This window comes from Mustela lutreola, chromosome 5 (assembly GCF_030435805.1).
Source record: "Mustela lutreola isolate mMusLut2 chromosome 5, mMusLut2.pri, whole genome shotgun sequence".
NCBI lineage: Eukaryota > Metazoa > Chordata > Mammalia > Carnivora > Mustelidae > Mustela > Mustela lutreola.
In genome coordinates this window covers 133,396,558-133,423,803 of record NC_081294.1, presented here as the reverse complement: position 1 = coordinate 133,423,803, position 27,246 = coordinate 133,396,558, and the positions used below count along the sequence as shown (strand labels likewise).

General features: G+C 41.9%; 1 long non-coding RNA gene across 1 annotated transcript in view; it reads right to left on the bottom strand.

Moving 5' to 3' along the window:
• LOC131832519 (uncharacterized) overlaps nt 1-27,246 on the bottom strand; it is a 136,500-nt gene that overhangs the window by 98,147 nt on the left and 11,107 nt on the right. The window contains exon 2 of the long non-coding RNA XR_009354082.1: nt 8,882-8,989. This is a non-coding gene — a long non-coding RNA (uncharacterized LOC131832519). The remainder of the gene's footprint in view (nt 1-8,881; nt 8,990-27,246) is intronic.

Genomic DNA, 27,246 nt, shown 5'->3' with positions numbered 1-27,246 from the left:
GAGGTAGATAGGAAGGTAGATACAAAATGTTTGTTCTAGCTGTGAAAGTTGTCTATAAAAAAGTGGACATGTTTAAGGAAAACACAATGTAATTACCAAGAGACACTGGACTAAGAAAGAACATGTGCTAGAAGCATGAAATTAAAAAAAAAAAAAAAAAAGTAAGAAAGCAGCAGTCTCTTATTAGGGAGGACACATGCCATGAGATTGTGACTAGTCCAAGATGCCTGCAAAATATGGCTGGAGGGTCTCAGCATCACTTACGTGTGTTTTGAGAGTCCTATTCTGCTGTAAATGATATCAAAAGTCCTAACATTTTATATCTGGTACCAAATTCCATTTAAAGAACATGCACCATGCCCATTTCAACAACGTACTTAATAATAGTAATAATAATAATAATAATAATAAAATAGACATTTTGGAGTAGTTTCTATATGTCAGGTACTGTTTCTAAATACTGAACATGTAGCATGTCTTCTAATCCACTAATCCAATGAAGTAGGTTTTATTAATTACTCTGTTTTATAAATGAAGTCACGTGAGCTGAAAGGGCATTTATTCTTTTGATGGGCAAAATGTCAAAGTCTCAAGAAAGGATAACCAAGACAAGATGCATAAGTGACAAAACACAAAGCCAAGTGAAGAATTTAAGAGCCAGCAAATATGGTCCTCACCCAAATTTAGATCTGATCAGATCATCTGATCAGCTAGCTATTGTGAATTATTTTCTTAGAGTTTAATACTATGAGCAAACCACATAAAATCTGAAACTCTGTAATTTTTCAAAGAACTGGAATGGGGTAATTTATATTCAGCATAAGGCAAAAACTCTCAATGTCAGAGAAGAGGCTGATGAAGCTGAGCTACTTAAGGAGATCAAATGGCAAAGAATTCAATAAGGCCAGATTGTGTATGACAGAGGAAATGATAATGTGCCAGTTTGGAAATAAAAATAGGGAAGTCCAAAGAACTTAATGCATGCAAGAATTTTTTTTTTTCTCCCTGTGAAAGAAGTCAATTTGAAAAGCTTCAGGGAAAATAAAAGTTCTGTGTTGAGATGGTTTTAGATGCACGAAGAGCTTAAAACACTTTCAACTTGACATGACTTGGCTTCAGGGTCTAGTGGTTTCATTATGAAGTGCAGATGATGTAACATACAAGCATGACTCTTACCATGAACCAAGAAGAGACCTAAAATGGTAAGGAAAACAGTTTGATTGCAAACATGAGTGCGAGGCTTGCTAGCTTCCTCTATTGTAAAGGGATAGACTTTTTACATCTCCTCATGTCATGGCATCTTTTATACCAACTGAATAATTCTTCAGTGACAAATATATACTCAGGGACAAATCTATACTCAGGGATCTATACTCAGGACCCAGCAACAATGAAGAGGGACATCCCCCTCCCCCACAACACACACACACACCACTCCAGGGTTGTACACCAGTAAGGATCTGGCTGGAACCATGACTTGGGAAGCTCATGCTGTCCACTTCTCTCAGCTCATTGCCTGGGTAGTCTTCTGCTTGGCCCAGTACCAACCAAGGGGTAGTAGGAAGTAAGGTTTAATAGAAATTTTAATTTCCAAGGGACGTTTTCAAAATAAAACAGTAAATAACTGTCTTTCTAGTGGTTGGCTGCAACATCACTCTGGTAAAAAGGGTGAGAGACCTCTTGAGATATTTCCTTACTTTGTTACCAGGATTCCAAGCAATTCGAATTTCTAGAACACATCTGCACTGAGTCATTCCCTCATTGTCCTAAGGTTCTGGGAGCAAAGGTAGGATTCTTTCCTTCTTTTAGACATGGGCATTGAGGTCTGCAGAAACTAGGAGAGCTTATAAATGTCTCAACTGAAAAAAAAAACAGATAACTTGAGGTGGAGACTGCTGTAATCTTGAAATCCCCAGCTCCCAGGTTGGGGGTCCCAGGGACCTAGGACCAATCATTTTCTACTACTACTTTTTAATTCCTCATTTCTCATGCTTTCAGTGTATTGTGATGAACAGTAATCCGCATCTATGAAATACCATCTAATAAGTACAGTAAATCCATTTGAAATCATGTGGCATGATTGTGATCTGTCTGCCTCCTTTCCTTGCTGGCTTCTGCTAACACACCTGGCCAAACTCAGAAGGGGCAGCTGGAGTCCCTCTTTGAGTCTTTTTTAAACATCAGTCAGAAGCTGAAACTCAAAGCAATGTGACCCCAGCACAACCTGAAACCTAAAAGTTTCCCAAGGCTCTTCTGTGAATTAAATGGCCAAGTTTCAAAAACATGCACATAGCATTTGAATGAGGTTCAGGGTAGCGGTCAGATAAAGGAATGGAACAAAAGAAGGATGAACTTGAACTCAGCCAAAGAGCGGCCATTCTGACAACACAAGCAGACAGACAGTGGCACCCAAGGCCACGCAGAGCTTCCCAGGCCTGGGACAGAGCTGGGGGCCCTGAGACTCTGGCAACACCGTGACTAATTAGAGAGGCCAGGATACCAAGATCAAAGCTGGATCTGGTCTCCTAGACCTGACTGGGACATTTTCATAGCTGCCACCTCTTGTGGGGACACCTTGAAACTTTCTGGGTCAACGAAAAGCTGATCTCTTTCAGCAGGGCAGTGATGCTTCTGGGGAGGACTCATGTGACTCTTTCTCTTGAAATGTGCCCTGGGAGTAGAATAGAATTTCTGTCCCACCTTCCATTCCTTTCAATTAGCCCAGACCAACTTCTATCAGGCTCCATAATGATCAAACCACTCTTTGGGTCCCTAAGAGTCTGTTACGCATTCAAGACAGCACAAGGGGCTGCTACTAAAAATATGGGACACTATCCTGTCACAATCTTCTTTTGGAAATGAGATTTACAGACCTGAAACAATGCTGTAACAACTACAAAACTGTCCTGAAAACCAGCTTAGTCTTAATTATATTCTACATTAAGCAGAGTTCGTCTCAGACCCACTCTCAGAATATAAAATCCTAGAGTGCAAGCCCATGTGGTCTGCATCCCCTATAGCATCTAGCATGGACGCTGAGCACAGCAGGTCCACAATGAATAATGGATGGTTTATAGGATTAATCAGTTGGGAAACTGAAATGCCTGTGTTTCCTGATGGTTTAAGTCCCCTGGTAGCACAGGAGATGGAGAGTGGTGGAAAATGCCCCTGGCTTGTTCCAAGAACTTCATTCTGGGTTGCAAAAAGAAGTTTAACTTCTGTTTTGAAGTTCTGGAATCTGTGGGATGGCTTCCCCTTATGATAGGGTGGTGTCCGGTAAACAAGTGTTCTAGTGGGGTGTTACCAGAAAATGTTCCGGGCTCACCTTGATCAACACTTGGCTCATGTCATGAACATTCTCCTACTGGGTTCATCCGGCGGTAGGACAGGTGCTGAAGTACCTTCTAACACAGAGACTGTGTTAGACAGCACCACACGTGTGTGTGCACGCACACGCACACAATGCAGAAACAGTACAAGATAATTGCCAGAAACAGAACTTGCTCAGGAAGAGTGTGGCAGAATGGGGGGATAAGTGTGGAGGAAATGCATAGTCCCAGGAAGCTGGCTGGCCCCCTATTTAGCATGCACACTGGTCAGCTGGAGGAAAGAAACTTCCCACTTTCTGGACTTTCTTATAAAGGGAAATGGCATCTAACCCTCGGTGACCAAATTTTGTCAACTCTAGTTGTGTTTTTAAAGACTGATTTTGCTAGTCCTATCCAAAGGAAATAATGGGACTCAGCCATTTATTCCTCCAACTAGGCATGTATGCTGGGTACAATGCTACAAGCTGAGGATATAGTTGTGAATAAGAAAAAAGACCCCTGTTTTCAAGGAGATTATAACTAGTGATAACTGTATAACTAGTGACAACTAGTAATAACAAGTAATCATGAGGTGTAGTATTTTATTCCATTAGTTACATCCTTAGGACTACTGATAGAACCAGTACATATCATCCTAACTAGTGATTTCAGAGAGAAAAGATGCTCTCTCTGAAGGCAATTAAATAGGATGGGCTGATACTGGAGGGGTGTTTATGACAGTCCTGAACGAAGGGGTAACATCTGAGAGTCAAACTGCAGGGAGGAGAGAGTATTCCTGGCAGAGGGAAGAGCAAACCCAAAGGCCATCCCTTTCCTTATTTATGAGCATGCTCAGCCTGATTTCTGACCCAGACAGCCTTCCACAGCAATAAAAGCTATGTGTTAATGTGGCCTCCACTCTGAGGTTATCTTTCAGCTGGCCCGAAGGCACAAGAGCTAAGGACAGAGACCCAGCAGAAAGATTGTTTCTTAGCTTCCAAACAGTAAAGAAAACATAAGAACAGTAACCACCGGCCAGGCCACATCTCCTACCTCTCCTTGTGGTAAGGTCCTTGTGGGCTAGGGGGAATGAAAGTTATCTGCAAGGGTCCGGGAGGAAAAGGGTGGGTGGTGACAGAGTGTTACCTGCTTTGCCTGCTCGTAAAGCAGAGTCCCCACGGGCCCACCCCACGGCCTGCGCTGAGGCTGACCGGGAGACGGGCTCTCTTGCTCCAGGCTGAAATTACCTCCTCTCCCTACATTCTCCCTTCACAACATCATAACCTCCCAAACTGAGTGACAGAAGGAAGAAGGCAGGGAGGCAGCTTACTCCTGGGGTTTTAGCTCTCTGTCCCGACAAATTTCCGATCTTTTCTTATACTGGTGAGCTCTTCCTTCAGCAACTACAGCGACATAGTTAAAAACAAAGGGTTCTGGAGTCAGGCTGCCTGGATCCAAATCCCGGCTCCACCTTTGCTGGCTACGTGACTTGGAACCGCTTACTTCATCTCCCTGAGTTCTGGTTCCCTCATCTGCAGGACGGTGGCTAGGTAACCTCCCACTGTGGCCGTGAAGGTAGAGAGAGTCTGTGGAGAGCCAGAACGCACGCACCTACAAGGAATGGGCCCCGGATCAAAGGCACGTCCTAGTAACCCCCAAAGGCTTGACGCTCTGCGTGCATGTGGAAACATGAAGAACATCTGGTTTTATGGGAGGCATTAGCACCTATGACAACCTCAAAACCCCTGAATTAGAGGAAGGGGGAAAAGAACTGTCATCTTCCCGTACCATGCTTTTAGCCATGTTTCCAGAATGAGCTAAGAAGGGCTCAAGGACGGAAAAGTACATTTGTTTCAAATAAACATTAAAACAATCACAAGAATTAAAAGAAAAGCTGCCTTGCAGATGTCTGGCCATTCACAGTCGCCCTGCTTTTGGATTGTTCCCAAGCAGCAAAGGGAAGAGGGAATACAATTTGAAAGTTTTGGGCTCCCCATGAGGTCACTGCAGATTCTATTTTCATAGTAAGACTTCCAGATGATTAGTAATTTTTTTTTTTTTTTAACAATAAGCCTCCAAGGAAAAGAAGCACCAAGCTGGTTCTCTCCCTGAATGCTTGTAAACATTCATTATTTTATGCCCTTCTGTTCTCCTTTTCTGTTAGGCTAAATTTTTTTCAAGGCCAGAGACCAGACGTGTTCTTTTTATATGCCAACAGCAAAGCTGATTTGTGTGGTAGTGATATTCATCGGTTGTCATTCACCTGTACTTCTTTAGAATGGGGGTCTGGTGAATATTTCACAGCCATGGGGTATTATATTACTTATCCTTGTTTTCCAGTGGCCTGGCATAGCTCCTGGAATACTGGTTTCCACTAACGTTTGTTTAAGGGAAGAGTTAAAATAGTAGAAGCTATATAAGGTTGCTAGGAGCTCCCAGAGAAATGTAACACAAAATAGCAAGAGGAGAAAAGTAAACCCAGTATGTTAGCACATGCTGATGATGTAGTTAACATAAGATTAAAAAGAGTATTTTAACTCCCGTTGGAAGGGATAATAAGAGTTTATTTCCCACCCACATCAGGAAAAAAAAAAAAAAAAGAAAAAGTAGAAGGGTAGCCAGGCCTGGACTGAAATGATAGTTCCATTGTCACCAGAGACTCGGGCACTTCTGTGATGACAAAGATGTGGCCCCCAGCCCAGAAAGGCTGCTGGAGTCCCAGCCATCACAGTCACATTCTAAGAGGAAGGGAAGAAAAAAAACCATCCCCGGATTTCTCTATAACACATTTGGTTATGTTCCTTAGCACAAACATAGTCACCTGACCTCAGCTAAATGCAAAGAAGGCAACTGCCCAGTTGTAGGCTTCTATTTGCCAAGAGGACCATAAGGATAACTCTAATACGAAAAGGTTTAGGAGCTTGCAGAGGATTCCATGTGCGCTTAGGTTCTGTGGTGGGGGAAGAATGTGGGCAGAGAAGAGATTTGGCTCTTAGGAATGGGCAGCCCAGAGTAGCCAGAGCAGCAGCCCGTTCGTCTGGGGTTTCTGACAAAAATAGATACACATACACACGTAATGAGGTAAAATAATTTAAAGGCCAATAGAAGATCTTAAAGTGGTTACAGCTGATATTTTCAGTCCAGTTTATCACAGTAGAGAAGCAGAAAGAAGAGATCTAGGGAAGAAGCTCAGACCCAAGGAAAGATTCAACTATCAGCCTGCTGTCCCCACTTGCGGAATCTTTTAGAACCTGAGTATGACCCCGGGGTGGGGGAAAGACGACAGAAAGACGATGGATCCTTACCCCGAGTGAACACTGTGATGTCAGGGGGACCCCCCTGCTGCCTCTCTCTCCAGTCTATGTTTGGGATCTGTTTTGGGCTCCTGTTCTTGGATCGGTCCTCTCCCAGATCTTCTGTAGCCCTAAATATTGTGATACTGTTATTTCTGCAATGATAGTTCTCAAAATACTTGCTCTTGAAAGACTTGAGAACCAGCCACCACTGTTCGACGCCAGCCTCCCTCGGGCACACCAGCTCCTGAGCCCACGACAAGCAGGCTGCGAGAAAGTAACTGATCAGAGATTCTGCAGGAAGACTCAACAGCCCCTAAGAAGCTTCTGTTTCCCTGGGGGATGTTCATTCCTTTGGCACCTGTAGCTGAGACAAAGGCATAACTAAGGTCCTCCTCTATTCCTGGTGGGAGAGAGGGGGTCCAGGACAAGGGCCAGGGCCAGGCTAAGGGGGTCTGTGGAAATCCCGGTGCCCTGGGAAAATCACCTCTGGCAGAGAGAAGCAGTGCTAGTATGAGAAAAATCGTTTATCAGACTCCTGCTGACCCGGCTTCAGGCCCCAAATTCAGAACAGATGAAAATGGAAATGGCTAGATTGGGGTGGGAGGGGAGTTGTTGTTGTTTGGTTTGGACAGGTTTTTCTTTGGTATCATGGAAGAGAGACGGCAAGGCAGTTCACTAACCATGTCTATATATTTGCCTCCAGCCTCTCCCTTCCTGCTCTAGAAACCAAGAAATGTCCAAGGCACAAACAGGTATGGACCAAAAGCATTAAAGGGATTCTATACAATTGATCTACTGTCAGCAGCGAAGCAAACCCAGTCAGCCTGCTTCCAGCCCGCCCTCAGCACGTGTCTGAGGCCTCCTGCCCGGCAGGTGTGTTAGCTCAGGACGCGGCTAATCTGAGGGCTTTCAGTTGACGGCTCACCTCACGGCTTGTAATACGTTGAAGAGCTTCAGAAAACTCAAAATTCTGGATCAGCCCCACCCTCTCTTTCGCCCCCAACCTTTCCGAGTGCTGGGATAAATGTCAAGAAGTCTCTGCACACGGTCTGTTCTGTCTACATAGTGCTGAAAAGATGACAGCGGTCACCTCAGGGATTAGCACGGCATGCGGGGATTTTCACAGTGTTTTCGGGACTCAGTCTGGATTCATCTCTACTGAATCAGAAGGTGGGAGAGTTTTTAAAGCAATAGGGCAGGAGGATTATAGGTCACCTGGATTCCACAAAGGCCTGTGTGAGAGGGAGGTCAGGGACCAAGAGGCAGGAAAAACCTATTTAACTTTAGTCAAGCCAAGGGGAAACACTACATTCTTCTTCGTAAATCCTTACCATAACACCCCAGAATCATGCATCGATATGCCCATTTTATAGATTAGAAAACTGAGGCAGAGAGACTTGCCCTAATTCACAAAGCCCAAGCCAGCCCCAAGTTCACATTCCTGCCACAGCTCCCAATTCCCCATACATGCAAATTATCTCTTACTGCGGTCAGAAACTGGTTCAACTGCATTACTCCCAATGGCTGCCTTGGGCATGCCTCATGCCTTTGAAGGCTCAGTGCAAGGACAGCACCAAGAGAAATAAAAGAGTCCAGAAAGTATCCGATCATAGAAATCAAGGCAACAAGAAGTGGGAAAAAGAAACTGAAAGCCAAAAGTCAAATGGCGCATTTAAAGAAAATTATATCTTATGACACAGGAAAGGATACTGGGGACTTCCAAGAGAGAAATTTCAGTACAGCTGTGAGGATGAAAACAAGACAGCACAGGGTTAATGGAAGTGGCAGATGGATAAAAAGTACAGGTATGGGGTCACAGTTAAGTAATAAAAAGAAGAAAGTTTGGATACGGGTGGAAAAACAAAAATCTTTTCGTTTTCCAGTAATAAGGGAAAATATGTTGAGAACCTGAAGCAATTACTCTGGGTCTGATATATTTATAAAGGCTTCTATGTAGGTTACTAATGTATACGCAAGAAGTACATGGGTTTATAAGAATATTCTCTATCTCTACCACACTTGGATCAGTCCCATCTCTAATAGGTACATTCATAATAGGGGGGCAGGGGACACTTAGCCTAGGGATCTGATTAGTGTGGAAGGGCACTGCTCTCAGCCTACTTGCCAGACCAAGCCACGCTAGCTTGCTACCTTTGAGGAGCTTCTACCATGGGCCTAGAGACAACACAGATGGTTTGTTTTGCCTAGGGTCTTAATCAGTTCAGGCTGCTCGAACGGTTCACCAAAGACTGAGTAGCTAAAATAACAGGAACTTACTTCTCACAATTCTGGAGGCTCAAAGGTCCAAGACTCAGGGACTGGCAGATCTGGTGTTGGTCAGGAACCCTCTTCTTGGTTTGCAGATGGCCGTCTTTTCACTGTTTCCTAACACCACATAGAGAGCGGAAAGGAAGTAAGGTCACCTGGGTCTCTTCTTTTAAAGCGCCAGTCCCATTCATGAGGACTCTGCCCTCCTGGTCTGATACCTCTACTAATATCATCATGCTGGCGGTTAGGATTTCAACGTACAAATTTGGGGGATGACGCAAACATTCAGTTGCCACTTGGCAACATGGGTCAGAGTTTCTAGGGCTCCAAGGAAAGACGCTGACGTTCTTAAAAGGGTTTGTGGATGTGGCAGTAGTTGTCACATTTGAAGGTGATTGGTGTTTGCAGAGCATCGAAGAGGAAAGCTGTGGCTTTGCGTGATCTTTCCCTCTGATTGATACCTGTTTTCAAATACTGATCATTCCCCAGCCTGTGACAATCCCCAGCTGTTTGCTCTGAGGCCATCAGGCACAGATTTGATCAAACAAGGATATCTTTGTCTTATTAACTTTTTGTGTACATACATCTTGTCTAGCTACAGGCAGCTAATGCACCTAAAAGAAGCTAACCTATCTTTCTACCCTGGACTTTCAGCACTCCTTAAAGCTATCCTCTTCTTTAAGCCAGACCCACACCTGATCAGTAGTTTGGTGGATTTATTCCTCTGCTCATTTCCTGTTCTTGGGGTCCGTTTCTCTCCTATGGTTCTCCCCAGAGCAGGCCTCCTCTTGCCTCCATAGCTATCACCTGGCAAATGAACGCCTGTTGTTCCATTTTATGTTTACGATTCATCTTTCCCAGGGACCATCCTAAATCTGCCTTTCCTGGAAACACTCACAGTGATATCTTTGTGCTCCAGGGCCCAAAAGAGGCCGAGGGGCAGGGAACAATTAACAGTCGAGATCAAGTGTTTTCAATTATATCAGTGCTTTCTCGGCTGGAAAGGAAACAGCCAGCGCCTCAGTCCCGAGTGTGCACGGACACGTGGAGAATTTTTTTTACCGAAATGTGCAACAAACACACTCAAAACACCACAAATTGGTATCAGAAGTAGGTGAAACAACTAAGTATAAAAAAGTATATCTGGTCCAATCGTGGATAAAACGTCCCCTGAACCAAGTCAGCTCCTAAAAATGTTATTAGAGGACAGGAGGAATTTCATGTCAAGGAACAGATCGAGCAATCCAGGATATCTGTAGCCACAATGCTACGAAATGTTCTGAGGGTATTTGAAAGGTTAAAAGTTTTTCAGATTCCTATTTAAGGTCATTGGTTAGAAATGAGTATGCTCCCATTGTTGGTCATACTCGGGCGTTGTTTAGGTTCATTGTCTCCAAAAACTGTCAAGGTCACTAAGTGATAAGAGGCCCTGGGTGGTGCTGGGAGCAAGGGGAGCTGGCCGGAGAGCTGGCCTGAGGACACGGCCTGGGGACCTGCCCAGGACGCAGCTGCACTGACCACGTGGCAAAAGGGAGAGGCTGATGTCCTTGGTCTGGTCAAAGAGAAAGGAAGTTTTTATAGTTCTTGGTCTCCCACATACACGTACTCAAACGATCCGTTCCTGGGCGTGTGCCTTTTACACTCCATTTGAAAAGCTAAACACTGAAGGAAGATTTATCCATTTTAAAATGCCGTCTGTGTACAACCTGAAACCTGCTTGTGTCCTTCTGGCTTACAACATTGCTCTGGCGAAGGCTGCCTGAGTAAGGCCTTTTACCGTTTGCCCTTAGACCATCTGGCCTCAGAGCAGAGAGGGGCAGGTAGTGGGTGCAATCTGTGAGCTATCCTACAGCCTAATGAGGCAGGAGAATAAAGGTTCCCTGTGTGGAATGTTCTTCTGAGGAGGCTCTTTGCAGATTCCGGCAAGTCTGAGGAGACTGTCAAGTGAGTCTCCCACGTTCCTCTGGCTGTAGGAGTGAACTGTCAGTCAGTGACACAAAGTGACCATGCCACAGGCTCAGCCTCCCCCTGGACCGGTGAGCAAGGGCTGTGCTTATTTCCAAGACCAGACTCCTCTCAGCTAAAGTGACCTCTCCCCCAGCCTGCTTCGGTCTGCAATGGAGTGTCCCCTGGAAGCTGGTAACCACGAAGGAAGACAAAGAGAGGGTCAGCCTGCACAAGGGGGGGGCATGAAGGAAAGGAGCTAGGGGGCAAGGCAGGGATGCCATTAAGCTGGCTCTCCCAGGGCCTTCAAAGAAAGCTTTAGAACTAAGATAGAGGATTCAGAGAGCTGTGCTGTGGGCAATTGAAGGCTGAAGGTGTGCAGACCAGCTGGTACAAAAGCAAAGAGTAGAGCTGGACCTGGGAGCAGCACCCCGCGGCTGTTACTGAAAAATTCACAGGCAAATGTCAGCTCCACCTGCAAGCATTATGGAAAGGGTGGAGATGACGGTGTCTTACTTTTATTAACATATATGAACACCAGGCTTTCTGATCAGGTGGGAACAGCAGGGATGAATCATCTCCTGTCTCCAGGATCAGCTGTGGTGTTGGGCTGTGTGTGTGTGTGTGTGTGTTTTCCTGGGTGCAGCAGACAATTGCTGCACATTCTTCAGGGTGGAATTAATAAATTAGATAGTCTGGAACAGAAAAATGTTACCAGTGGGCAGAGGATCTGGGGGAAATATTAAAATGATGTAGGAGCAGGTGGTTGCCGTGTGCCATGCTGGGAGCTATAAATGCAGACAGCACAGGGAACGAGTCTGGAGTCATAGCTCGAGCATATCCCCGTAAAGGACATCCTTCCCAAGGCAGCAGGCAGAGCGTGAACTCACACCCACCCTCCGGCTGTCCAGCGTGGTACCCCCTTTCCCCATGAGTGTGCACAGTGGTGGGCATACTCTCACAGAGCTGATTACCCTAAGATTCCTTTGATACCCTAACATACCTTAATTACATTCCTCAAATGCGAGTGTGCAAAGGATCATGCGGGAAGTTACACTTTATTATATGAACATATTTTCGGAGTCCTGCCTACCCCACTAGAGATCTGAGTCAGTACATGAGGGATGGGGCTCAGAATAGTGAATTTTTCAAGCTCCTCAAAACTTTGAGAAAACAGTTTTAGCTAAACCAGGCTAACACCAAAAGAAATTAAGCAATAAACATTTCCTTCAGACTGTACTGTTTTCTTCCCTCGAGGGTTTTGTACTGCCAGCTCCCAGGGACCGTCCATAGATAAGAAGTGGTCTCAGAAATTTGCTGCTGATAGACATTTCCATCTTAGATTAAGTTTAAGTCAACATGTTACCTATCTTAGGAGTATTCGGGATGTACAGCACAAGGCTTATTTTAGAACGGGAGGTTGTACAGTCAGGTGAAGGATTTCTCACAGCAATTGGGAGAACAAGACTCTCCTGCTGCTCCCAGAAATCACAGAGAACCCGGCACAGCCTAGAGCTAAGCCAGGCTCTAGATGTACGTGACCTCTTATTGAGATCATACCACCACCAACGGAATCCACTAGATCTTCCTATCTTAGTCTGTTCAGGCTGCTGTAATGAAAATACCATAGATTGAGTGGCTTAAAGAACAAACATCTAATTCTCACAGTTCTGGAGGTTGTCTGAGATCATGGTGGTGGCACATTTAGGCTAGTGAGGACCAGCTCCCTGATTCATAGACGGACGTCTTCTCATTGTGTTCTGATGTGATAGAGGAACAAGAAAGATCTCTGGGGTCTGTTTTATAAGACCACTAATCCCATTCACGAGGCAAAACCTTCACCTCCAAAACCATTGCCTTAGGGATTAGGTTTCAAGATACGAATTTGAGGGGGTGCATTCAGCATACGACACCTCCAAAGCCAGACTCCTATTAGTTAAGGCAGAGGGCCAGGAGAGCAGAAAGAGCTTTTGTCAGGCAGTCCAACCTGGTCTTCGATGTTATCTTCAAACACATACTTGAGCTTAACCAGAGTCTGGTAAAAAGTTTCCCCACTGCCTCTGGCAGTGGACAGACTCATCGATGCATCATCAGCAAGATGCTGTCTGTCACAGGCAATCACCCTAATCATTGCTAGGCACACAAATCACAGTAAGTGTTTATGCATAAAGTGAAACTGATTAGAGAAAACAAACTTCACCAAGACATCCGTTCAAGATCAGATTCCTTCATATGGAATCACCGGTACGTACGCATCTTTTTGGGCTGGGGGTATCCTGGCACATGGAGAAACTGTCTTCCATAAAACCCAACCACAATGATCTGCCATCCACCATCTCTGGGCCACATGCGAAGCCTGCCTTTTTCCCGATAAAAGCACCCTTTATTCCCTGGAGCTACCAAAGAAAAGCAATACAAATTAATTAGCACCTTTTCCATTTTGTCCTCATCGTTCGAAATCCAATTAGATCTAAGTGGAAGGGGGCCTTGCTCTTGTGGACAGTCTCACTGTGCTTAAGGATGGCTTGGTGGTTGAACTAGGTAAGGAGGCCAGCAAGATAAAATGACCTTTAATTTACAACCTTATCTAAGTGTCAAAAACAAAGTATTGTTGAGAAAATCAGTAGTGGTTACCAAAGCCAAAGAAAAAAATGTGCTTAATACTTCCAAGATGGCAAGAATTATGCTTCTTTTGTTGTTTACAAGAAAGGAAATGGGAATAATGGTCACTGTATATGTTACTATTTACTGAGCACATAATATGTATGTGCTGACTTACAAGTTTACATAAATGATCTCTTTTAATTTTTATAAATGTTCAATGAGTATGTTACATTTATTATTCTCATTATACACATGAGAAATAATTGGGGGGCTTTTGTGGGGGGAATTCAGTTCAACTGATGTGTAAGAAGCTATAGATAAGAAAGTTCACCAGGGTCCAGGTCTCCTTTATAAAATAACTAAGGCAAAAAATTTTGAGACTCCAATAGCTTTCCTAACACCTAATGCAAAGCAGAGCAAGGTCTCAGACACAGGTATGTTGATGCCAAAGCTCACATTGTTAAAGGCTGCACTAAGGTGTTTTTTACATGGTTTTATTGTTTGGATAAATCAACAGTGAGGGACATTATAGTCCACATGTTAAGAGCATATATGGATTACTTTTTAAAATGTCTCTTACTGCCATATACTTGGGGCAACTACCATCAAATAAATTGATAACTGCTATATGTTTCCTCACACTGAAATTAGTCTTAAAGTTGGGACATTTAAGGAGTTGATAAGCTATAATTTGATTTGTTGTTGATGAAACACGTGAATCATGGGCTCAGGAAGTTAAAAGCCATGTTAGTCATCTTCCGTAGGACCCCAGATCCAATGCAGGAATTCTATCTGCAGTATCCCTGGTAGAAAATCCTACTAGCTCAGACAACAGGCACTTTTCTTATTAATGCTTTAAGATTCAAATCAAGAAGTAACCTCTGTAGGCTCTCCCTGATGGATAAAGTAGGGTTTCTTTTAATGTTTATAACTGATTAGGGTGCAGTTTACCTAAAAGATGATCATACAATATTTTTCTCATATTTTCTTCCTGGCTTTTTAAAAAAAAATTTCAAATAGCCAACATATAGTACAACACTAGTTTTTGATATAGAGTTCAATGATTCATTACTTGCGTATAACATCCAGGGCTCATCACATCACACGCTCTCCTTAATGCCCATCACGGAGTTTCCCCGTCTCCCCACCCACCTTCCTTTCTGCAGCCCTCAGTTTGTTTCCCAGAGTCAAGAGTCTCCTATGGTTTGTCTCCCTCTCTGATTTCTTCCCATTCAGTTTTCCCTCTTTTCCCCTATAGTCCTCTGTGCTATTTCTTACATTCCACGTATGAGTGAAACTACATGATAATTGTCTTTCTCTGATTGACTTATTTCACTTAGTCTAAGTTCCATCCATGTCCATGTAAATGAGTAAGTACTCATCCTTTCTGAAGGCTGAGTAATATTCCATTGTATATATGAACCACATCTTCTTATCCATTCATCTGTTGAAGGACATCTCAGCTCCTTCCACAGTTTGGCTATTGTGGACATCACCGTTATGAACGCTGGGGTGCACGTGCCCCTTCTTTTCACATCTGTATCTTTGGGGTAAATACAAAGTAGGGCAATTGCTGGGTCGTAGGGTAGCTCTGTTTTCAACTTCTTAAGGAATCTCCATACTGTTTTCCAGAGTGGCTGCACCAGCTTGTATTTCCACCGACAGTGTAAGAGGGTTCCCCTTTCTCCACAACCTCTCCAACATTTGTTGTTCCCTGTCTTGTTCATTTTAGCCATTCTAACTGGTGTAAGGTGGTATCTCACTGTGGTTTTGACTTGTATTTCTCTAATGACAAGTGATATGGAGCCCTTCTTTCATGTGTCTCTTGGCCATTTGTGTGTCTTCCTTGGAGTCCAGCTTCTTTGAGATATATTTAACATAGTATAATAGTGTGTAAGTTTAGGCGTGTAATGGGATAATGTAAATTTGAAAAATATATATATATTGTGGTAAGAACTTTCAAGATCTAATCTCTCAGCAACTTTCAAGTTTACAATGTTGTTAACTATTAACTACAGTTCACATGCTGTGCGTCAGATCCCCAGCTGGCCAGGCTCCACATTCAAGTGGGGACACCAGTGGGCTCCCCAGTTAGACAGGGTTGCGGACTATGTTCAAGGCCAGCAGCTGGGCTCTCTACAATGCTCTCTGGGCAGGCTGGGTTGCAGGTTATGTTCCCTAACAGGACAGTACCACTGGCTGGATTCTGCAGTTGGGCAGGGCTGTGGGCGACACTTCATGGTTGCTCCTGGCCTGGTAGGGCCTCAGACTGTGATCCCTGACCAGAAAGTGCTGCCAGCCATGCTCTGCATTCAGGTGGGGCCAGAGGCTGTGTCCTGAAGCTGGACATCACCCTCGGATAAGCTGTTAGCTGTGTTCTACTGATGGGCAAGGTCACTGGCTGAGATCTTTGTTTGGGAGGGGCTGCCAGCTGCCCCCAACACATGAGTGGGGCTGAAGGCTGTGCTATGCAGTTGTGCAAAGTCTCTGTCTGGGCTCTGGTCTCCGATGGAGTTATAGGCTATGGTCCACAACTACATAGGGTCACTGACTTGGTTCTCTGTAGGCTTTGTTCATTAACTGGGTAGGCCAAATGCTGGGCTTCATTCAGTGCTGGCTGAACTCCATGGATACATGTTACCATAAGATAGGACTTGGGGCTGCTCGGGGTCACTCTGCAGGCTCACTGGTTTTGTGCTTCCTGAAGCTATGTTCAACTACTGGGCAGGACTGCTGTGTTGGCTCTCTGTGAATTTGTTCCCCTGTCCGGATAGAGCTGTACAATGGGCTTCCTGGCTAGTATGGCCTATTGGATGAGGATCCAAATCAAGCACAACTGTTAACAAGAGTTCCCTGGCTGGATGGGCTAGCAGCTCAGCTCTGCAGATGGGCAGAGTTACTGGCTGGGATCTCTGCTCTGGCACTTCTGCAAGGAGCAGCACAGTGCACCAAGAGCTGAGCTCTGATTACAGTCAGCCTTGCCCCTCTTTTCTATCCCTGAGTCCCCAGTGGTAGAGTTCCACAGACTCCTCTAGTGATCCCTGAGACATGAAACTGATTACGCCTCCTGGGAAGAGTCCCACAATGCTGGGGAACCTAGATACCACCTTAAGTTATTCTCTTCCCACTAGAAGACCATACATACAGGGGGACTCTCTTAGTGCAACTCACCACCAGCCTGGGGCAAGGATATGCAGTCAAAGTTAATCTATTTCTCTTGTTCATCTAATGTGGTTCTTCAAGGTTTCTATTGTCTAAGGGGGATGCTTCAGTCTTACCCCTGGGTTCTGGAATTTTCACAAGAGTGTCTTATCTATGGATAGTCTCTAGTTAGTCTCTTTGCAAAGGAAACCTGAAGTCTGGAATGACCTATGTCACCATCTTGATGATGTCACTCTTCTCTCTTCTAATTAACGCAGTGAATTATATTAATTGATCTTTCAAAACAAATCAATCTTTTGCATCTACAACATTTGACTATATTGTCTTTTTTTCTATACTGCTAGATTCAATTAGCTAATTTTTGTTAAAGATTTGTGCATCTATATTCATAAGAGAATTTGGTCTGTAATTTTCCTTTCTTTTAATACCCTTGTTAAGTGTTGCAATTAAGGTGAGATGGTCCCATAGAAAGAGTGAGAAAAAGATTCTTCATTGAATTTTCTCTGTAAGAGCTTGTCCAAGGTTAGTGCTCTTCTTTCTTGAGTGAACAAAAGAATTCACTGGTGAAGTCATACACATCTTTGAAAAATATTCTTTAATACCAGAATTCCATTTCATCAACAGATAAAGGATTATTCAAGTTGTCTACTTCTATTAGCATTGGTATGTGATATTTCTCATATAATATTGTCCATTTTCTTTAAATTTTTAAATTTCTTCATCTAAAGTTCAAACGTTCTTTTTATCTATAAAGTAAAACCTAGTGTGCTCTCTCTCTTCCTCTTCTGTCTCTCCCTCCCTCCTTTATCATGGTTGGTAGTTAAAAATTTTCAATTTCAATAATCTTTAAGGAAAAAACAAAATGTTTATCTTTGTTTATTTTCTCCCATGTATCATTTTTTTCTGTATCATTTGTCTCTGCCCTTATTTCTTTCTATTTTCCATAGCTTTGATTTGCTCTTCATTCTCTACTTTCTTGAAATAAAAGTTTAAATATTTATTTTCCTCTTAATTTTCTTTAAATTCATTTAAGCTAAAAATTTTCCTGCAAACACTAATTTAGATTCATTCTAAAAGTTTTCATATGCTAATATTCCTTGTCATTCCATATAAAATATTTTCTGATTTCCATTTTGATTGCTTATTTTACCCAGGGATTAGTTAAAAGATTGTTGTTTAATTTCAGTGAACTTGAGAATTTCCTCATCATGTTTTTGTTATTTGTTTCTGGCTAAATGTCAATGTCATCCTAAAACAGACTGAATCATTTGAAATTTTTGAGGCTTTCTTTTGGCCCAACATACAGTCAATTTTGGCATGTGCACATGAAATGATCTGAATTCTATTAAAGCTGATTCCGTGTTCTATGTATGTCAACTGAGTCAGGTTTATTAATTTTTTTGTTCGGCTCTATCCCATGACTGAGTTTCTGTGTGCTTGTTAAATCAACTTCAATTGTAGGAATTTTCTAATGTCATTTTAGTTCTGCTTTGAATTTGTTCATTTTCTGCTCCTCTATTTTGTAGCTATAATGTTGAGTGCATATAAATTTCACACTAGAATGTCGTTCTGTGGATGAACCTCCTTACTAGGAAATACTCTTGCTTCTTGCTATTTGTGTCTACTTTGTCTCTTAGTTTGGCTATTTTCTCTTGACTGGTGGTTAAAACATTTTTCCACCTTTTGACTTTAAAACTTTCTATGTCCTTCAAGTAGTCTCTGTCTCTGGTCAGCAACATAATGGGACTTTAATTGTTACTCAGTCTACCTTAGATATTTATTGCAGCATTCAGTCCATTTATAGTTAAAGTAATTTCTAATAATAGGGCCATATCTACTTTTTTATCATTCATTTTCTATTTTTCCCACTTGTTCACTTTTTCTCCATTCTTCTTTTGGTTTAATCATATATTTTATTATTCTGTATTTTCTTTCTATCAAGTGTACTCACATATTCTCATATTCTTCTATTAGCAATACTCATAGATCTTACAAAACACATCCTTAAATTACACAGTTAACTCAGTTTATTACATTTACTACTTTGTAGTACTGTCAATGCATTAGGACTTTCAAGCTCCTGACTTTTATTGTTGTCATACATTTTAGTTCTACAAATAAATGCATCTCCACAGATATTCAATATTCAAATACCCTTGCATATACATATACTCATGTATTTATTAACATACCTATCATACATTTATCTTTTATCCTTTCTGGTATTTTTCATTCTCTCCTAAATTTCTTTGTCTCCATCTATGATAATCTTTCTGCCTGATGAATTTTATTTAGGTTGTCTCTTACTGCAGGCTTACTGAAGAAAAGTTCTCAAAATCTTTGAAAACATTCATGCTATTCTGAAGGATATTCCTGCAGAATGCATAATTCTATTTGGCAGTTATTTTCATTCAGCACTTTAAGATACTATTCCACCACAATCTGGCTTCCACTGTGTTTTTAAAGAAGTCAGCTAACAATCTAATTTTACTTTCTTTGAGAGTAATGTGACTTTTCTCTGGATGCTTGCAAGGTTCTTTTCTTTTAGTATATCTTCCAGATTTATTGGGATGTGCCCATATCTGTTTCTCCTACTTTCTATTCACTACATTCTTGAATCATTGGGCTGATGAATTTTAATTGTGAAAAATTTTAATCATAATCAAATATTTACTGCTGTCCCATTCTGTGCTCTCCTTTTAGGGCTCCTCTTATATACAGGTTATGTACTATAGATTTTTAAGTTTGTTTCAAATTTTTTTTTAAGATTTTATTTATTTATTTGACAGACTGAGATCACAAGTAGGCAGAGAGGCAGGCAGAGAGAGAGGAGGAAGCAGGCTCCCTGCCGAGCAGAGAGCCCGATATGGGGCTCGATCCCAGGACTCTGGGATCATGACCTGAGCTGAAGGCAGCAGCTTAACCCGCTGAGCCACCTAGGCGCCCCTCGGATGTTTTTTGCCCTCTATTCTGTCCTTTCCATTTCTTCTCCTCTGTGGATCAGTTTGGATGTTGTTGTTGCTTTTTAAAGATTTCATTTATTTATTTGACAGAGAGAGAGATCACAAGTAGGCAGAGAGGCAGGCAGAGACAGAGAGGGAAGCAGGCTCCCCACTGAGCAGAGAGCCCGATGTGGGGCTCAATCCCAGGACCCTGAGATCATGACCTGAGCCGAAAGCAGACGCTTCAACCCACTGAGCCACCCAGGCACCCTGTTTGGATGTTTTCTAATGACCTGCTTTAAACTGTGTTCAGTTTTATCCGTGTTCTATTATATCCACACACTTCCACATCCTGTGTTTTGTTGTTGTTGTTACTGTTGCTGTGGTCTTAGTTCTAGAATGATTATTTGATTTTTATAAATATCCCTTATCTATCTGGTCCTTGCCTCTAATTTCTTTAATATATTATTTATAATACTTTGTCTGCTAATTCAGTGACCTAGATCATCCATGGACTGACATCTATTTATCTTCCTATTCTCTTAATTACTGGTCATATTATCCTGCCTTTTCACAGGTCTATTAATTTTTAATTGTATGCCAGGTATAATGAATAAAAGAATCAAAGAGAGTCCAAATCATTTCATATTTCACTGAAGAGTGCTTTCTCCACATTTAAGTAAATACGAAGAGGACATGATCATCTCAATCCAATTAGAAACTCTTTTGAGATAAAACTAGATTACAATATTTACAATATTCAGTACACTTCTGATTCTTAATGCTCTAAGTACATGCATATTCTAGATTTTTTTTATTAGAACCCTGATAGGACTCTGTCTACCAAGCCCAGCACAGTAGATGTTGTCTGTCTCTACTCTTCGTAAGTTTCAGTCACTCCATCCAGCCCCCAGGCCAATGTTTTGAATTCCTGGCAGGTAATTAATGCCTTCGATGCAAGCTCCCTTACTAGCAGACCTAACTTCCTAAGCACCAGGAATCTCTGGATATTTTACTTCACATTTCAGTAGCTTTTAGCTTAGCTCCCTTGTTACTCCAGAACTTGTTTGGAGAAAACAAACGTTTGAGTCCCCTCAAGTTTCCAAATTGCCACACCACTCCCACTGAAGAACTAAAAGCTAAGGTAGTTATTTCTCCCCTCAGCAGAGTCCTGCTGCTTTAGCAAGACTAGTCCTCTGATCAAGCCCCAACTCGGCAGATGACGCAGGCTGGACAATGGCTGGAGGTAGGCAGCTTACTTCTCTCTCAAATTATGGTTTATCTCATCTCTGTTATTTCCACAGCCCTCTCATGAACACAGAAATATGCATTTTTTAATCTACCCATCCATTTGAAGCTGCTGCCATGGAAACATCACTCCGTTGGCATTGACTATATCCTGCCCAGAAGCAGAAATCTATAATGCCCTACCTAGAAGCAAAAAAAAAAAAAAAAAAAAAAAAAAGAAACCAACCCAATTTAGGAATCCTTTGGTTGCAAGTAGTAGCAACCCAATGCAAACTGCCATAGATTTAAAAAAAAAAAAAAAAAAAAAAAGGAATTTATCATTTCACCTAATTGGAAAGTTCATGTGTGTAAGACTGGCTTCAACTACAGGTAATATAAGAATTAAAAAAAAAAAAAATTCATTGGCTGCCATCAGTATTGTGCTCATTCCTGTCTTAGCTATCACCTATCACCCAAACTAAATGGATTAAAAGTGGGTGATGCATGATTCCCCAGAGAAAAATTTGCATCATCTTATTAGAGGAAAGAGGAGTACATCATAGACAGTAAGAGCAAATGCCCATTATTCCCGACAAGTCCAGCTGTCATTCAACTATTTATCTTCTCAATTGCCATAGCTTCTATCAGCCATGTAAGACGGAAATGCATTACTTTGACTTGTGTATTGCTAGAGTTAAACTGAAATTTTGCTCCTGATATTCTTTTGGTATCCAAAACCTTCAAATTCATGCCAGATTGCAAACAGATACTTAATAAATGCTTATGGCTTGGTTCGTCCTGGGATGTGTTACCTGACTGCCTTTCGCACAGCAGGCTAGCCACTGAAGAAGGTCTAGTTTCTCAGTTTTCAGCTGTAATCATGTGCTAACGCGTGCTGCCAGAAGACAGCACTTTAAAATAAGCTGTGGGTTACTGTGCTATATTTTATGCAGTATTCTTTTGAAGAAAAACTAAATGAGAAAAACGGGTGAGGGTGCCCAGCTAATCCTGAGCCGTTTCACTGACGTGCTCTACTGGGTTCCACTTGCCCTCATTTGCTATGACATCGCACGTCCCATTTTCCACCTTCCAGGCAGGCAATTATGGGAAGGACTTTAGTGAGGCTTTCCAAAAGAGGAGACCGTGGGCTGAACGGAGCAATGTCAGAAAGGCAACCCCAGTTCCTCCCAACTACTTGGCATGTCTCTCCCAACAAAGGAAATGGTTTTGAATTCTTTCTTTCACCTGCTTGCTGCCAGATATCTCATAGAAGAGTCTACATTTTGAGCCTGAGCTTGAAACTACGAACTGGATTATACAGTCAGTGAAGGATTGGAATTAGCAGACCATGTTATTTCCAGGGTGTGTGCAGATCCCATAGTGGCTGTGTTGACTAAAGGCATTTGAAAAAGAAAGACCTAAACAAATGAATAAATAAGAGCAAATGCACAGTGTGATGATAAAGAACATAGTCGCTGGAGTCAGAATCTTGGCTCTGCTGCTGGGTGGCCTTGGGCCTCAGAGTCCTAATTTGTATCATAGAGCTATTGTGATTAATTGGAATAATGCATGTGAAGTGCTTAGCATGATGCCAGGCATAACCAATAATGAATAGTTATTATTGATATTTTCATTGAATTGTACAGAAAACTTTAGAGATAGCACCGCCAACTATTCATCACCATGGTAATAAGCTAGTGTGGCAACGGCCATAGATAAGTCCAGAAAAGGCTTAAAGATTATCCAAATACTATGTCCATAGTATTTTATACTACATTTTACACTATGGACATAATACTATAGACAAATACTATGTCCATAGTATTTTTCCCTGCACATTAAAATGCCCGACCAAATTGTTTTGAATGTCTATGGACCCAAGGGCAGAGGTCATCATTAAAAGTTACTGCCATTAATTATGACAGGGGAAAAGTTAGATGTACATTCCTGTGAGTACCTGTGTTGCCCAGAACTCATACAAATGCCAAAATCTCTTTAGACTACTGCATGCAAATCCTTACAATAAACGTCATCTCTGCACCCCCTAAAATAATTAGGAAGAAGGTATGTGGAATGACTTGTAATTTATTAATTTACCTACCCCGCATCTGTTTTTCATCTGTAACTCATCCTACACTGAAAGCAACTAACCAATTATGCAAACTCTATGCATTTTCTTTATCCCGAGTTTTGACTTCTCTCCTCTCTGTTTTGAACCTCAATCCTGAGAACATCCTGTTCCCCTACTTTTCACAGACACTGATTCACTCATGACTGATTTTATGAGACTGACACACTACCTACTATGCTATGCTACTATGCTATGATTGATTTTAAAAACATACATAGTATGGACTAAACCCTGCAGTGCAGACATAAGAATACATGTCCTATTCACACTCCAAGGAGAAGGTGAGGAAGCACAGTATTTTAGCACAACAGAATAAATGTGCATAGCCTGTAAGATAGTAATGCAATCTGGGTCTTAAATGATGAAGTTAAGCAGTCTGGCCAAGGAGGAAGAATTTCAGTGTGACCAAAGGTACAGAGGCAAGAAATAGCTCAGCATGGAAAGAAACTAAACACCATTTGATGTTGTTCAAATATGAAGTTCAAAGTTGTAAATGTCAAAGTGAATGCTGGAGAAGCAGACAAGGACTCAAGGCCACAGCTAGAGGCAATGAGGCTGCCTATGAACCCGTTCAATAATCCAGGCTAGAAACCCAAGGGGCTGAATGCAGTGGGAGCTGACAGAGAGGACTAGGCACAGTTATGTCAAGGGAAGATGAAAATTGAAATTTTTCTAAAATAATCCTTTTTGAGGCAAACATTTTAAAAATGAGAGAAAGACAAAGGATAAAAAAAGAGAAACCAATGAGTCTACATAAAATGTACCCTAAGGTAGTTAAATTATTCCAGTCTCACATTTTACCAGATACCCAAGGCCCAGAAATTGTCCTGGCCTCTATCCCATTACCCGTTTATCCCGGGACCAATATGGAGTGGCACTGCAGCTAGCTGGATGGCTAGATGAGGAGGCTCCCTCATTCTTCTCTTCATAAGCACCATGGAGTCAGTTCTGCAGACCTTAGACTATGAGGCCATTGCTATGTATCCTCCTTGTCTTCTATAACTGATGGCCAGGGAACCAACCGCGAACTCTCAAGTAAGAAAACTCCTTCCTAAACCACTGCCCAACACCTTTTCTTGGGCTTCTGACCATTCTTCTTCAGGTTTATATTTACTTCTAACATCCTTCCTGATACCTTTTTTCAAAGTAGAAATTCTTGGACTTCCAACCAGAAGTTTAACAGAAGAAACATAAATCATGATGAGTTATACTATTCAAGGACAACTGTTTTTCTCACCTATGGTTCTAAACCAGGATCCTGCCAACTATGGCCCCATGATTCAAATCTGGCCCACTATTTAACAGGGTTTCAACAAAACACTATCATACTCATTCATTCAAGGATTCCCTCTAGTTTTATGCATTCTAGAGTGGCAAAGTTGAGTTATTGTCCCAGAGAATTGAGACCATGTGTGCCAGAAATAGCTCACCCTAAAATATTTACCACATAGTCTTTTATAGTTTGTTGACTCCTTTTCTAAGCTATTATCAAGACTGATTTTCCTCTGGTAGTCACATTTTTTTTTTTTTAGTAAATGCCCGTACGCTTAGAGCCTTTGGAGCTCTATCCAGCTCCCTGCCAGAGCTGGTATGTCCCAACCTTAGTGCCTGTTTCCAATGTGAGAATAGTCCTCAGCTTTATCAGCTACCCCCCTCTCCCTATGGTCCACACTAGTGACCATCCAGAATTCTATTAATAAATTCTACAAAATTTCTACAGAAAATTGCTTTTCATATATGATATCAATTTTGAAAATTAGCCCAGCAGCAGGACACGGAGGAGCACTGAGTTGTTAGGCCTCTATGAAAAGATACAATTAATTTTTCCTCCTTTGTTCTCTTTTATACAAAGCATATCAGCAGACCTGAAGACACAAGAGAGGAGGCAAAGCTGAAATGCTTCAATAACCTATATACCAGGAAATCAATTCATAAGAACTAAAATTTAGCTGAACCAGCTTTTAAGACATATAAAATATCCTTCCTTTTCCTGTGATATAGTAAGATAATTTATATCTGTTTTTACTTAAAGAAGTATTTATTAAGGGACAATATTATTTAATAGTTCAGAATAAGAACTCTGGAGTTAAACTGCCTGAATTCAAATCCTATCTTTGTCATCCACTTGCTTAAGTCACTTCTCTATGCCTCAGTCTTCTCACCTGTGAAATGAGGGCAATACTACGATCTACTCAGTAGGGTTTTATGAAGATTGTCTGAATTCATATGCACAAAATACATGGAAGACTATGGTACAGAAATGCTACCCATTACTGTTTTTATTTTTATTTATTGCATTTTGTTGTTTCTGTTCTCAACATTTATGAGTATTTCCATTTAGAAGAGAGCATGGCTACATTCTGGATGAATTTCTTCTCCCTGCTCAGCAGGTCTCTCTTATGCAGCTTCCTTCCCATTCCACCTGCCACACTGGCCATCCTCACTTCCTCTCTTAACCCTTTCACTCATACTGCTCACAACTGAAGTTCCTAGTCTTGGAAACTGGTCTCATCAAGAGCAGAACCAGGAGAGGAGAGGTGGAGAAGCCAAGACCTCGAAACAGTGGCTCTTTATCTACGTTTCCAATGCTCTCTCTGCCCACCCCGTGAGGGAAGGGACTGTGTCTTCCTCGTTCACATCTCAGTGCCAAGCCCCTAGAACAATGTCTCCTAAACAGAAGGTTCCCATGAAGATTCATGGAAAGATGGAATAAAGTGCACAGGGAAGCAGAGGCTAGTGTGAGAGGGAAGCATGAGGAAGGAGTGCTGAGTGCACCAGCAGCTGCTCCTCTGCCCTCACAGTCAATGATCAATATGGAAAACGACTACACCAGAGGCACATGGATTGTTGAAGACAGCAGCAGAAGGTGACAGTGAAGCAAAAATTAGGGCATGACTTTCTGGGGAGAATGGCTTCAAGGTCAATCTTGGGAATATTAGAAGTTTCCAACTCCAGACATATACATATAAATAAAGGCACCAGCTAATTAGATCAGAATCACATATATTACTCTTAATTTCAGGTAAATAAGCACCATTTATACTTAATTGGTCAGATAATTTCTCATTCTTCTGGTGTTTGGTAATCGTTTATGTAGCTAACCATTTATTTGCAATTATTAATTCAAAATAAGCCTATGAAGGACATATTCAATACCACACATGCTACCACAGATGGGGCAATCTTTAAAAAAAAAAAAAAGGTAGCATGTCATTCCTGCTCCTGTTCTGAAGGAAAGCCACTTGAAAGAGTTATTCAGAATGACAATGTAACATGCTAAGTGCTAATCAGGGCAAGGAAGAAAGGTCATTAGAGAACAGAGAAGGGAATTAGTATGTTCTCCTGCAAAGCAGACATCCGTGATGACTTTAGGAATAGAAGCTATTCATTGAACTTGGAAGCTGAAATCTGCCAGCCAGTGAAGGTGTGAAGTGCAGGTCAGACAGATGTGGATAGGGTGAAACAAAGCACATTTTGCAAATGGCAAATGATCTGAGTGCCTAGAATATAGAAATCATACTGCATGGCAGCAGAAGCTGAGGTAGAGAAGAAGATGGCTGAGGCCAGATTGGTAAAGATTTAGCTGGCAAATGCACTGAAGTCATCACAGAAACTGTAAGGAAAAGAGTATTGTGTGAATCCCAGATAATTCAGCTCTGATGATTTAGGGAAATTCCCTGATTTCTGTTTCCATAGAAACAGAGCTTAGTTTCCTCACCTGTACAGCACCACAAAGGTGCCTCTCACTTACATTGCTGTGAGGACTGAATGAGTTAATATATGCAAAATATTTAAACATTGCAGACTCAATGCAATGTTTCTCAAGTAGTTGAGAAAACTTATCTCTTATCACTGTCTCCAAGAGTGACCTTCTCCTGTTAAGACATAGCTGGAAGATCTACCATTTCCTTACTCCTAGGTCACACAGAACAGTGCACTAACAAAATATATGCTCTGTCTTGAGTACTGTTCTGTCAAGACCCCATGCCAAAGTAAAAGCCGTGTTTGCTGAAAATACATCAGGGTGCTGAGAGCCCAGTGTGTGAGATGACAAATTATGGGCAGAACCAGCTATTAATCACTCATGCCAAACAAAAGAGAAGGCTGTCTACAAGTTTCTGCAAGGTGATTCCTTACGCCATTACCTAAACCAATATTATTTTATGCTGTGTTTTGCTCCCTTTAGGATTTCCTTCTGGAACATTTTTTGAAAGCAATCTTGCTCATCAGATTTGTCATAATTTTTAAAAACCTTCCTCCTCTGATGTTTTTCATCCTGCAGCTATCCCTGAACATCCTGAGTGCCGAAGTTCTAGGGATTGCCAGAAGAGAAAATGGATTTCCTTTATTATATGAAATCTGAC